Source organism: Saimiri boliviensis, chromosome 4, assembly GCF_048565385.1.
Source record: "Saimiri boliviensis isolate mSaiBol1 chromosome 4, mSaiBol1.pri, whole genome shotgun sequence".
NCBI classification, from domain to species: Eukaryota; Metazoa; Chordata; class Mammalia; order Primates; family Cebidae; genus Saimiri; species Saimiri boliviensis.
In genome coordinates this window covers 105,855,108-105,868,531 of record NC_133452.1, presented here as the reverse complement: position 1 = coordinate 105,868,531, position 13,424 = coordinate 105,855,108, and the positions used below count along the sequence as shown (strand labels likewise).

Below are 13,424 nucleotides of genomic sequence, written 5' to 3'. Positions count from 1 at the left end.
TTTTTGAAATGTCAATCAAGCAGGGCATCAACAACAAACAACATGGCCATACTGCATCTTTAGTGTTCACAATGCCGGAGTAGAGAATATGAATTTGTACAACAGTTGTTAGTGTCCCATTCCCAAATAAGACTCCAGATACACCTGCACCCAGGCAGGCAGAGGAGCCAGGTAGAGAGGTTCAACCTCTGAAAAGCCCCATGAGACTTCTCTCCAGGCTCCAACATCTCATTAAATAACAATTAAATGACTTTTAACAGTGTAATTTTCAAATAAAAAGAAGAGAATATATGACTCATGGTATCTAATACATGTCAGTATCAATAGTTTTTTAAATACGTTTTTTTTGGGAAGTCAGATAAATATAAATCTCTAAATTGATATTAAAAACTGACATACCACCAACTGTGTCTGGAAACTAGCAACTAGTGATTCCTGATAATGAGGCCAGAAGATGATATCCATATAGCAATGTGAGAGACACTGCAAGTCTGATTACTCGGCCACTTAACTAACGAATAAGAGGAAGACCTTGAGTTATCTACATCAGGATAAAGAACTCGGGGAGAAGATTAACCAGAGTCAGTGCTTGAGAAAAGGAACATCAGTTAACTGAGCTTCTTAACTGTTTTGAGAGTGTTGCTACTAAGCAAAAAACAGTGACAGGCACAGTAGGTATGTCCATTCTTACCAATCTTCAAGCAGTGCCTCTACCTTCATAAAGTAGGATAATCTGTAATTATTTAAGTGGTAAAAATAAGCTAGTTAAATATTCTATAGTCCCCAGTCATACATCTTATACTCCAGCCATATCAAATGTCTTACTTTCTTTAAACCAGCCTGACCTATTTACGACCACTAAGAGTTTGAATGCTCTCTTGCATTCCCTGTCTGAAATGTTTTCTCCTCTCCAAGGTATGGAGCACTGTTACCTGGTCTTCAAAACCAGCTCAAATGTCTTCTATTTCCTGCCGCAGATATTCCTTTGCTGAGTTAGGAATTTTTTCATGGAGGAGGTGTCTCAGAAAATTGACTTCTTTCCTCTTAGAGAATTCATCACATTATATCATAACTAAGTGTGTACATGTCACTTCTCCCCATTCCCCACCCCGTATTTCCCCCTAGAATTTGTTTAACTGTGGGGCGGAAGCCATCTGTTAGCCCTCTCTTTGTCCCTAGAGTAGGTCTGAAATGTAGTAAGCTCTCAATAGGTATTGAAGAGTAAGTTGAGAATGCAGCTGAAGGCAGGTTAGAGGTGGGGTTGGAGACAGCAGAGGCCCTGTCAGTAAATTCACCCAAATTCCCAGAGCAGGAAGGCCTTGGGAAGGTTCTCATCTGTTCATAGTATATTAAGTGATACCTAAGATGTAAGTAAGCTGTATGGTTATGGTGTGAAATTTTGATGACTACTGTTTTTGGTTTAATAGAAATAACTTTCTATAATTTCTTAGAAAAATAAAGGCAAGGAAACAATTCCTGAACAAAGTAAGGAAAAGAAACAAGTTTACTGTGTGAAGTCTCGAGTAAGAATGAATCTCCCTTACTGGATTCTGGGTGAATCAAAACTCCCATGTTTTCAACAGTCAGGAATAAAATATTTAGAAGACAAAAAAAGTTATAACTATAAAATGGAGTAGTGATAAGTATCTCACAAACATAAAATAACTGCAATCTCTATTTTCTGTCTTTTTAAACAAAGTGCACATATGCCTCTATCCTGCATAACTAATGGCATGATATGAAAAGCTACTGCTTCTAACTTCTCGTAGTTGACAAGTGGGAAAAGCTCACAGTTACCTCACAGATTCTGGGAACAGATCTCTCTAATCTGCATGACTTCACACACATTGGCCTTCAGTCTGAAGGGAAGCCCAAGACAATTTCACAAGAGATGAAATTTCAAATTTTTTACAGCAGGGAAAGTAAAACATTCACGTCTGGGCAAGAATGCTGAGGTAGATTCAGCATCTGTTTATGAACACAGGAATGATGCCTAACGCACATTTGGAGAAGGAAGAAATAGATTTCTTTTTCTTTGCTATCATCTCTATGTATTTTTGAGGTACAGGACACATTTGAGAGGCCTGACACAGAAGTGCAAAAAAGAAAGACAAGATGAGACATCAAAAAAAGGCAAAGCTACACTGTGTTCTCCTTGGAGGTGCAAGATGTGAGAATCTGAAGGTGAAGAGACCAGGGGGGCCATGGGCTTTGCACTCCATCTGGTTTAGTCATTCTAACTAGTACTGAGGCAGACAGAACTGGAAAGAAAAGACGGCAGGCCTCATATTCAGAAATCCACTCTGTGAAGACAGCCGCAAAGCCTGCTGGTTCATCAGAGGACACAGTAGGAGCAGGTTTGGCAGAAGTGGCATTTGTGCTGCTGACAGTTCTGTTTTGTTCTGTGCTTTGCAAGGCTCTGAGGGACGCAGGACAAAAGGGCATTGATGATCTCTTGGCATCGTTTGAATGACAGAAAGTTGCGTGTGGGGCCAACAGGCGGGTAGAATGAATGGTATCATTTAGAGCCAGAAGTCAAGCAGAAAGGATAGGGAAGGAACATTTTCATTTCTGCGTTTCATCTACACTGTCCCTAAAATTGTTCCCAACCCACTTGGGAACTCGATCAATATTAGGAAAAAGGAAGAAGCGTCCTTAGAAGCATGAAGTATCATTGAAAATGACTGAACATGGGCAGAAAGAGATGGAAAATCCTTGTGAAGGTACACTTATTTTGAAAGGTGGGGTCAAATACGTAAGTTTTCAACTCATTTGTGAAGCAGAAGCTAAGATTCTTAAATTCTCTGTTTTAGGATATTAAGCAGACAGCATTGAGTCAGTGGCTTCAGCAAGTAACCTATTTTCTTTGCCTGTTTGTTTTCTAATGGAAGAAAAGATAAGGTCCAGAACTTCAGACATTGCTGAAATTCTGTTATTAGTGAATCAGGGGCTTGAAAGGCAAGAAGCTCATTAGTGGCTTCTGTGGATAAGTCTGGGGCACTCCATGCTAGAAGGAAATGGAAAAGCTGCCAGTTAACAGCAGGAACATCTAAATCATCACACTTAGGAGAAGAACTGGAAAAACAAGACAGTATTTTACCCTCCGCAGAAAAATAATAGTGAAAGAAAGACTTCATTGAGTGTATATATAAAATGTCTTAAGTCAAGCTTCTAAGTTAACAGCTGCTGTTGATGAAGGCAAGAAGATAAACAGGCATTCTTCATGGTCAGAGAGCATTGGCTGTGGGGTAGAGGACACTTGCCATTCCCGATCACCAAGTGACACATACCCCAGGCAATACTGACTCAGAAACCAGCATCTGGTTGCCCCTCATTCTGAGGCAAATACTAGGTTTGGTCTATTACAGTATCCCATAGCTTGGTGGCCTGGGTCATATCAACCAACCAACTAATATTTTTAAACATCAACCATGTGCAAAATAGTATTCTAATCATTTCTGGGAGTGTGGCTGGGGGTGGGGCTGGGAGGGGATCACCAACACATTCTTCCTTTTTTTTTCCTTTTTTTTTAGACAGAGTCTCGCTCTGTCACTCCAGGATGGAGTGCAGTGGGGCTCACTGTGTCCTCCACCTCCCGGGTTCAAGTAGTTTTCTACTTCAGCCTCCCAAGTAGCTGAGATTACAGGCGCCTGCCACCCTGCCCAGCTACTTTTTGTATTTTTAGTAGAGATGGAGTTTCATCAACTTGGCCAGGCTGGTCTTAAACTCCTGACCTCATGATCCACTGCCTTGGCCTCCCAAAGTGCTGGGACTACAGGCGTGAACCACCGCGCCCCGACGCATCCTTCCTTTTTAAGCATGTCCCATGTACTTTTAGAAACAGGATCTAAACACACAGAAAAAGGATAATAACCATTGCAGTTCCCAGAATAGCCAAATGATAATAAATATTCCAGGGGCTGAAAGATTGCCAGGATATAAGGAGTTTAATTGGACTGTTCAGAGACCAAAGTACATTTAGGCTGAAAGAGTGTCAAGAAAGCAATGCAGTCCAAAACTTTCCAAAAATGAGAAAACTGAAGGTACCTGAGAAGTGTCCATGGTATTACAGTGACTAATTGTTCTTCAGAGAAATTTAGTATTTGAATCACAGTTGTACCATGTATTGGAAAGTTATTTAACCTCTCTGCACTCACTTAGCTCATGAATGAAAGAGGGATAATAATAATAATCAGCACAAACTATTGTCAGAATTGAATTCTGTCATTAGCCAACCATGATGTTGTTTCCCTCAGATCCAGACTGAGCCTCAGATCCCTCTCAACACAGAGCCCCAGGCAGTCAGCCATTCCTAACTGAATAGAATTTCCGGTGAGATTCAACATTTAAACAATATTTAAACATAGTTAAACAACAGTAAACAAACATTTATTTTTTCAATAAATCAAGGGGATTTTTACTGCTATTGATGACAAATTCTGTAGACAAATTAAAAACTACTACTTTTTAAAGTTGTAATCTAACTTCTTTCATAAACCTAAATTATTTCTTGGTTGGACTTGCAACTTCCAAGTCTCACTAGGTCATCGCCATTAGTTGAAACCAATTACACAGGAGGTCTTTGCAGTGCCTGACTGTTCTGATGGAGTCTGCTTCAAAATAAAAGTATGTTTTCAGTTTTAGGTATGACAGGCAGCAGTCTGGTTTAACATTGCATGTGGCATATCATGAGGTGGAAGGTCGTTAACTTGCTTGAATCGAATGACTGGAAGCTGAGCTTTTACCACTCAGTCTTTCTTTCAGATGAGGAGGCTGAGATCCGTTATAGCCCCCCCACCACACCCTATTGATGGAGATGCTCGCCCCAACCATGTGGCTGTTTTCCATTTAATGAGCAGAGTACATCTAAGAGCCACCAAATGTTAAATGTGAAAAGAGATCTTAGAGGTGATTTAGCTCACTCTCCCATCTAGCATACAGTTAGTTCCCTGTCACTGAAGACCATCTACTCAGGCAAGTCAGAAGTACCCTAGCACCTTTGTTCAGCAAGACCAAATTAAAGGCATATTAGTCATATGAAGAAAAGTTGAAGCAGCTGGAGCAGTGGCACCTGGGAAGGAAAGAGACCCCGCCTATTCTGTAATCTTCCCTAGCAAGGTCATCAACTGCTTGCTTAAGTCAGTGCAATATTATGTGTGTATTCAATATCGTAGAACTTGCAGAGGCAGAACTAAAGAAACCCTAATTCTGACAGATCAGCAATGTCCTATGTAAAAGGAAGAAGAAATGTAAAAACAGTTGAGACTAAACATGCCTGCCTTACATAGTTCAAAGGGCATGTTTGTGGTGCAGGAACACCCAACTCCAGAAATGGGAAGCTGTTGGGATGAAAGCCAGCATGGAGATGGCTCCCTCCTGACTGTCTAATGGGAAGACTATGTGTTGTGTCCAGCTGCATAATGGAGAGAATCTGAGGGGCTTGCCAATGAAATTCTGACGGAAGTACTGTCCTGCACACCATTATTTCCCTCCTTTGATTTGCTAAAGTATAAATAATCAAAATGATACATAAATTTAATTGCTGGTGTCATGTAGTTATTTTTGAGGAACAGCCACACGTCTGAGATCTGGTATTTAACAAACTCAGGCTACCTACTCAGACTAAACACATAGTGTGTTTGCCAGGCTGTAATTTTATAAAAACAAAATGTCTTTAGAGAGAGAACAAGCTAGTACTATTACTTTAGAAATCACTTTAGGAAAGGTTTCCTTACTAAACTAAAATAAAACATAGACAATGTAATCCATTTTGCTGGCTGGCCTTGATCCGCCCTGTTATGCCATGTTATTACCATCATTTCATTGACATCCCACATGAATGTCTTCTCACTGACAGGCTCGGGGAGCAGATTATCTCCTCTCTCTTACGGTGGGGCTTTGTTTCTCTAAGAGCAGAAGTTTGCAGACATTTCATTTCTGGACCTTTTTACACCCTTAAGAATTATTCAGACCCCTACAGACCTTTAGTTATGTGTATTTTGCCTGTTAATGTTTACTGCAGGGAAAATTAAACATTTTATAAAAATAATGTCACCAAAAACAAAATTTAGTAAGAAGGGTGACATTATGTCATATATTTGCACATCTCTTTATTGTCTGGGTTAACAGAAGAGAACTGGGTTCTCATATCAACATCTACATTTCATCTGTTGGGATGTGTTGTTCTAGCTGAAGTACAGTATGTAAAAAACAGCTAGCCTCACACAGATTTGTAGAAAGAAAAGGGAAAACTATTCTAATAGTCTTTCAGAGAATTAGAGATATTCCTTCTACCCAAACTTAACAAGTAGTAATTTCTTAAAGATTAGTTGCAATGAGGAATCTGAAACATTACCAACAAACATTTTGTACTCTATTACACTAAAATCCATTGGTCTATCTTGTATTTTAAATGAGTCTTTTATCCATGAATGATTTTTATAAGAACATTTTATAAGGTCATTGACACTGTAATTATACAATATCCAAAAATCACATAGATCTGTGAGATTACAGCAGGCGTCCCCAAACTTTTTACACAGGGGGCCAGTTCACTGTCCCTCAGACCATTGGAGAGCCGCCACATACTGTGCTCCTCTCACTGACCACCAATGAAAGAGGTGCCCCTTCCTGAAGTGTGGCAGGGGGCCGGATGAATGGCCTCAGGGCGGGCCGTAGTTTGGGGATGCCTGGATTACAGTCTCATAGAAAAGTCTTTAAGTATTAGGAAGCTTTCAAGCTTATGGTGGTGGGCACAAGTGTATTTTTTCTGTGAATATTTGGTGGCGAAGACTACAACTGACCACCTGTATAATTTGAAGCCAAATTTGCCTTGATTTGTGCTAAGGCAATGGGAGCTGCACTCACCATAGCTTTTGCCCTGTTAGTGTAAATGTTAACAAAGGGAAAAATGCAAATAATGTCTCAGTATTGCTATGAAAACAGTTTTAATTTCAGAGACAGACTGAAAGTGTCTCAGGGACCCATAGGGGTCCAGGGAACACAGAGAACTCCTGTCTTGGAATATTTCAACAAATTTTGCAAGACAAAATGATTAAGTATTAAAAGGAAGAAATTCCAAATGCATAATAGCCATTAAATTTTTTTCCGTAAATACTTTATAATAAAGTCAATAAAAATATCAAAATATGTACCCCAAAACCTAAAATGCAATAAAAAAATAAAAAATAAAAAATAAATTAAAATAAATAAATAAATAAATAAATAAGCCCTGCATAGAACAGCAATTTCTATTGAGGTATAGAAAGAAAACAATGGCATCCCTGCTCTAGCAATATCTTTATCTTGTCTTTTAAAATTTCTATATTTCTGTGTATTTTTGATAACAAAGATTTTAGTACTTGCATATAATTTATAAATAACACATTTAAAAGAAAGTAAGTGTGCTGTTTGTTTATCAATAGGTAAAAAGATATAGAGATAATTAATAAAATGAAAAAATACAAAAAAAAATCAAAATACAGGAATGTTATGTTCTAAAACTAGAGACTTGCCCCTTTGCCCCATAATTTTTGTCCATAATTCTTGATTACTTGCATTTCTCTGGGCCTCAGATGTTGCAACTGTAAAATGGAAATGATAAAAGCATCTACACACATTTTTTTTTCCCACAATTACAAACTCTTTATTGAGGACATCTATGACTCATGAGTGTGAAGTTATTTATGATAAAAATATAACTGCACTTTTCCTTCTTATATATTCTGACATCACAATGCCCTTTAATAGTTTCTTCCCGAAATATTTTTAAAAATAATACTGACAAGCCAAAATTTGAAATGAAATGTGAAGATCCTTAAAATTAATGCCTGCTACATGTTTATCTATAGAAAACAGGACAAGGATAGCACTTGTCCCTTGTACAATATGATTTACTAAATTAGAATGATGAAAGTCATGGTGAAAAAGGTTGTGAGTTTATTATGCAGCTTAAGATTTTAATGACTGAATGACATAAAATATTACTTTTGATGTGTCTTGACATTTTCCTTTATTAGAAAATATTTTCAAATAGCTAAGTAACAGCACCATTAGCAACAATATTGAATTTTGCAGAATATTACTGAGTGTCGCCTGGCATGGGATGAGACACACTACTCAGTGTGAATTCCTAAGACTGAATGAGGGCTTTGAATTTAAATAAAGGTTTGCAAACTTCACAGAAATGTTTCCTTTCTTCTGGCATGAACTTTGAAAAATACCTCTGCCAGTGTTTACACAGTTTTAGGAGGGCTTCGTGGTTTATGATCAGATTAGTCTATTTTCCCCTAGTGCATGGCTCCCAATTCCACATGTGAGAATGTTTCTCTGAGAGCAGTAATAAGTGAAGCCTGTTCTTGGAGAGTTCCTGCAGTCAGGAATAATCAAAGTCTAATAAAGGCAGTCAGTTTGAGAGATACTAGGTTGCAAATGTGGTCTTATTTTAGCAAGTTAGACAATAGGGAGAGGGACTTGGATTCTTATACTATAACAATGCTTGAAAATAAACCCTTCCCACCTCACTCACCTGAAACACATCTACATCAGTTTCAGGCTGTAACTGCCATATTAAAATGAAAGCTAAATATAGGATAAAAAAGGAGAGCATGCAGAAAGTGACCACATTACCTTCTATGTTTCTGCTGCATGCTTCTGAGCTGCCGTTGGCCTTGAAATGGAGCAAAACTGAAGCTGTATCCATGTGGCCAAAAATGGTCCTTATGAGCATGGATGATGGTGTGTTATCTAACCAGTTTATGGGTATTGAGCCAGTAAAAATACATGGGGTATAACTTGGGCAGAATAATACAATGAAGAGCTTTGCATCATGAATATCAATGGTTAGAAAACCATGGTAGGAATGCATCTGTCTAAACACAGCCAATCAACCAAAAAGTCTTAGTACTCACTTACTATGTGCCTACTGCTGTGTTATACTCTGATCATTGGATGACAATGTTTATTTCAACAATGTAGACCAAGAGGCTAAGGAGGAGTCACCACAAGAGACAGGCAACATTTCCTAAAAACAAAGAGAGACCAGTGGGCAGGATACCCTTGGACTCTGTAGGAAAGGATACCCTTGGACTATAGGAAAGCAAGAATATGAAGCTCTGCCATCTACCTTAGCAGTAGCAATAGCACATCTTCAGACATAAACAGAAAGACAAGTGAGTAGGTGAAGGAGTAAATAGAAGAGTAGACAAAGAAATCAAAAGTAATCTCTCTGTAGAATACCCAGGCATCTTCTGTAACTCGCATCAGTACTTTAATGGGTAATTCCCCTTCTTACTTAGTTTCTGCAGCCCCTTGAGTTCAATTTAATCCTTGTATAAAGTGACAGCTGGAAGTAGTATTTCACTTTAAAACTTTCAGAACATTTCTTGCAGTCAAGTATTTGGTTTTACGCCCATGTTTGTTTTTGCACCTCCTTGTGCTACACAGCAACCCTGCGTTCTGCAAGCCAAGGCCAGACAGAGCCTAGGAGGCAAGTTCCAAATGTCTGACAGTGCCAGATTCCAGATATAAGACGGCATCTCTCCTCTCCTGTGTCTCTCTTTCTTTTCCTGATGACAGGGAGAGTAATTTCTCTGCAATGTGACATTTGAAATTATGCCTAGCTTTCACTGAAGATAAGCAAGCTGCCAACCATGGAAGAATTGTGAGGACACAGGATTCAAGAGCACAGAAAGTATTGGGAGGCTTATTGCTTACCTTCTTGTATAGTCCTAGAAGAGCCAACCCCTCACAAATCGCCTTTTCTTCATTTTCAGGACCTCTAAATATTACAGTGAGGCAAAAAAAAAAAAAAAAAGAAAAGAAAAGAAAAGAAAAAAAAATTAGAAGTAAAAGACAATAGTTCAGGATAGTTGACAGAATGAGAGAAGCAATTAGACTTTCCAGTAAAGAGAATTAGAAAGAAAATCAAGGGCTTCTTAGATATACGTTAACTATATTAGATCTTTTCATAAATGTCAAAATTAAGGTGGCATTAATATTTTTAAAAATAAACTGTGAAATACTTTGTTAAGATTAAAATGTGAGGTTTAAATATTTAACTCTTCAAATATGTTGTTTCTCTCCTGTAGAATTTATGAAGTATTTAATAACTCTGGCTCTAACACTTTATAATAACTTTAAACATATTAAGTTACAGTGAGGATTATTAAAAAATAGAATTCTGGGAAATCAGATGCTCTAATTCTTCAGCTCCTTATTTTCTCCTCACTCTTACCATCTCTGAGAAATTTTAAATGCCTTTTCTCTTTTGTTCTAATTACCCTTTACAACTATCATTTGGGTATTATCACCTTAAATGTCTGTAACAGCTCCCTAAATTCTTCAATTAAAAGTAAAAATCATGATCATGGCTTTCTAGACCCATTAGCTGTGAATTCATTCATCAAACATTTATTGCATAACTACTGCATGTCAGAAATTTGCTCAGTGTGGGAAATGTAGAGATGAAAGACGGGCTTAATGTTGAACAACACACAATTTTGGAGGAGAAACTGATCCATAAGCGACCTTCTACCAATCCGTGCTATAAGTGCTATGGGACCATGGAGACAAGACCCTCAAAACTCAGTGTTGAAGAAGTTGAAAGTCTCTCGGGAAGAGGTGACAATTAGGTTGATTTTTAAATAAAAAGTGGACATGAGCCAGATGAAGAAAATTTATGTCCAGGGGACAGCATGTACAAAGGAGTGGACATGAAGCAATTTATAAATAAAATGCTATTTCTATCAAATTACTAAGATTATTTTTCACAGAACCAGAGAAAAGCTATTCTAAAATGCATATGAAACCAAAAAAGTGCCCAAATAGCCAAAGCAATCCTAAGCATACACAAAAAAAGCTGGAGACATCATATTACCTGACTTCAAACTATACTACAAGACTACAGTAACCAAAACAGCATGGTATTTGAACAAAAATAGACACATAGAACAATGGAACAGAATAGAACCCAGAAGCAATGCTGCACACCTACAACCATCTGATATTTGAGAAAGTCAACAAAAACAAGCAATGGGGAAAGGCCTCCCTATTCAATAAATTGTGCTGGGATAATTAGCTAGCCATATGCAGAAGATTGAAACCGAACCCTTTCCATACACAATATACAGACATCAACTGAAGATGAATTAAAGACTTAGTGTCAAACCTAAAACTATAAAAACTTGGAAGATAACCTAGAAAATACCATTCTACACATACGATCTGGAAAAGATTTTATGACAAATATGCCAGAAACAATTGCAACAAACACAAAAATTGACAAGTAGGACTTAATTAAACTAAAGAGCTTCTCCACAGCCAAAGAAACTACAGAGTAAATAGACAACCTAGAGAATGGGAGACAATATTTGCAACTATGCATCTGACAAAGGTCTACAATTCAGGACCTATCAGGAACTTAAATTATCAAGCAAAAACCAACCCCATTAAAAAGTAGGCAAAGGACATGAACAAACACTTTTCAAAAGAAGACATACACATGGCTAAAAACCATATGGAAAAAAAAGTTCCACATCATTAATGATTAGGGAAATGCAAATCAAAATCAAAATGAGAGACCATCTTACACCAATCAGAGTAGCTATTTCTAAAACGTCAAAAATCGCAGATGCTGGTGAGGTTGTAGAGAAAGGGGAACACTTAAATGCTGCTGGTGAGAATGTAAATTAGTGCAGTCATTGTGGAAAGCAGTCTGGCAATTTTTCAAAGAACTTAAAACAGTCACTCAACTCAATAATCTCATTACTGAATATATACCCAAGGGAATATAAGCAGTTCTATCATAAAGAGACATGGTATTTGTTCAAGACAGCATTACCAACAATAGCAAAGATGTAGAATCAACCTAAATGCAAAGGCATGGAATCAATCATCAATGGTAAACTGGATAAAGAAAATGTGGTATTCATATACCATGGTATACTACACAGTCATAAAAAAGAACAAGATCACATTCTTTGCAGCAACATGGATGGAGCTAGAGGTCATTATCCTAAGCAAACTAACACAGGAACAGAAAACCAAATACTGTATGTTCTGACTTATAAGCGGGAGCTAAACGTTGAGTACATATGGACACAAAGAAGAAAACAACAGGCACCAGGACCTGCATGAGTGTGGAGGGAGGGAGAATCAAAAAACTACCTATCTGGTACTATGCTTATAAGCCGGGTATGAAATAATTTGAACATCAAACCCCTGTGACACACAATTTAACTGCATGACAAACCTGCACATGTATAACTGAACCTAAAATAAGAGTTTAAAAAAAAAAAAAAAAAAAAACCTAAAACAAGAGCAGCATGGCTGGGGTGTAAGGCAGCATGGCAATGACACCAGACTGGTATGTAAGGGACAGCTTATTAAGAGCCCTGCAAAGAGTTTGGATTTTAACTCCAATGTAATAAGTTTACATCAAAGATTTTAAGAGAACAGAAACATGACAATTTCTGTATTGTAGAAAGATTTTTCCAAAAGTCCCATGCATAATGGATTGACATAGGAAAACCAATACAGAGGATATTAGAGGAAGCTGGAAGATCAACAATGAGGACTAAAATTGTATAGGGAGAGAAGTGTGGAAAGAAAGACATGGGCAGATGAGATTGATAAACAGTGTTGTAGTTTCTGATCACATATTGCATTGGAGAGCTCTTGCTGAGGGAGAGGAGAAATCAAATAAGATTCCCAGTTAAGAATTTTATTACTTTAAAGAATGTCAGGTCTGAGAAAAGAGATAATCTTAATTGTGGACATGTTGCTTTTGAACTATGATTCTATGTCATATATATATATATAAATATATATATATATATATATATATATATATATATATATATATGGCCTGTACTAGAGCAGGAAGTAACACATTTATTCACCAGCATATTAGTCACATATATATTAGTGGAGAGCAAATGAGGTTATTTGGATCTTACACCTAAAACACATGATCGATCATCTAGAAAGTGAAACCAAAGAATGATGTCATGGAAGCCAAGGGAAAAAGGAGTTTTAAGAACAAAGTGATCAATAGTGTTAAATGCAGTGAAGACATTCTGTAAGATAAAGCCAGAAAACATCACTGTGTTTGGCAACTGTGACCTTTCCACAATGGTTTCATTAGAGTGTTATGGATAGAAATCGGAGTGTAGGAAGTTGAGGAGTGAAAGAAAGGACAGGTATGTAGAAAAATGTGAGAGATCCAAGATAGCCAACTAGCAGCAGCTCAAGATTTTAGCTCCCAGTGAAGGCGCAGGAGTGAGTGGACACCAGACTTCCAGACGAATTTTTATTGCCTATGGACCAGGAGATTCCCAGCGGGAGAGCCCCACGGGTCACTAGCATGACTCTTTTAGCTGGCATGGCTGTTTTGCTGGCGGCGCTGTGGTTCTCAGTGCGGAGTA

The 13,424-nt window shown here is 37.8% G+C and overlaps 1 long non-coding RNA gene across 2 annotated transcripts in view; it reads right to left on the bottom strand.

The window, feature by feature from the left end:
• Positions 1 to 13,424, bottom strand: part of LOC141584152 (uncharacterized) — a 309,735-nt gene that overhangs the window by 138,117 nt on the left and 158,194 nt on the right. For both annotated transcript variants that reach the window (XR_012517093.1, XR_012517094.1), the window contains exon 2: positions 9,715 to 9,778. This is a non-coding gene — a long non-coding RNA (uncharacterized LOC141584152). The remainder of the gene's footprint in view (positions 1 to 9,714; positions 9,779 to 13,424) is intronic.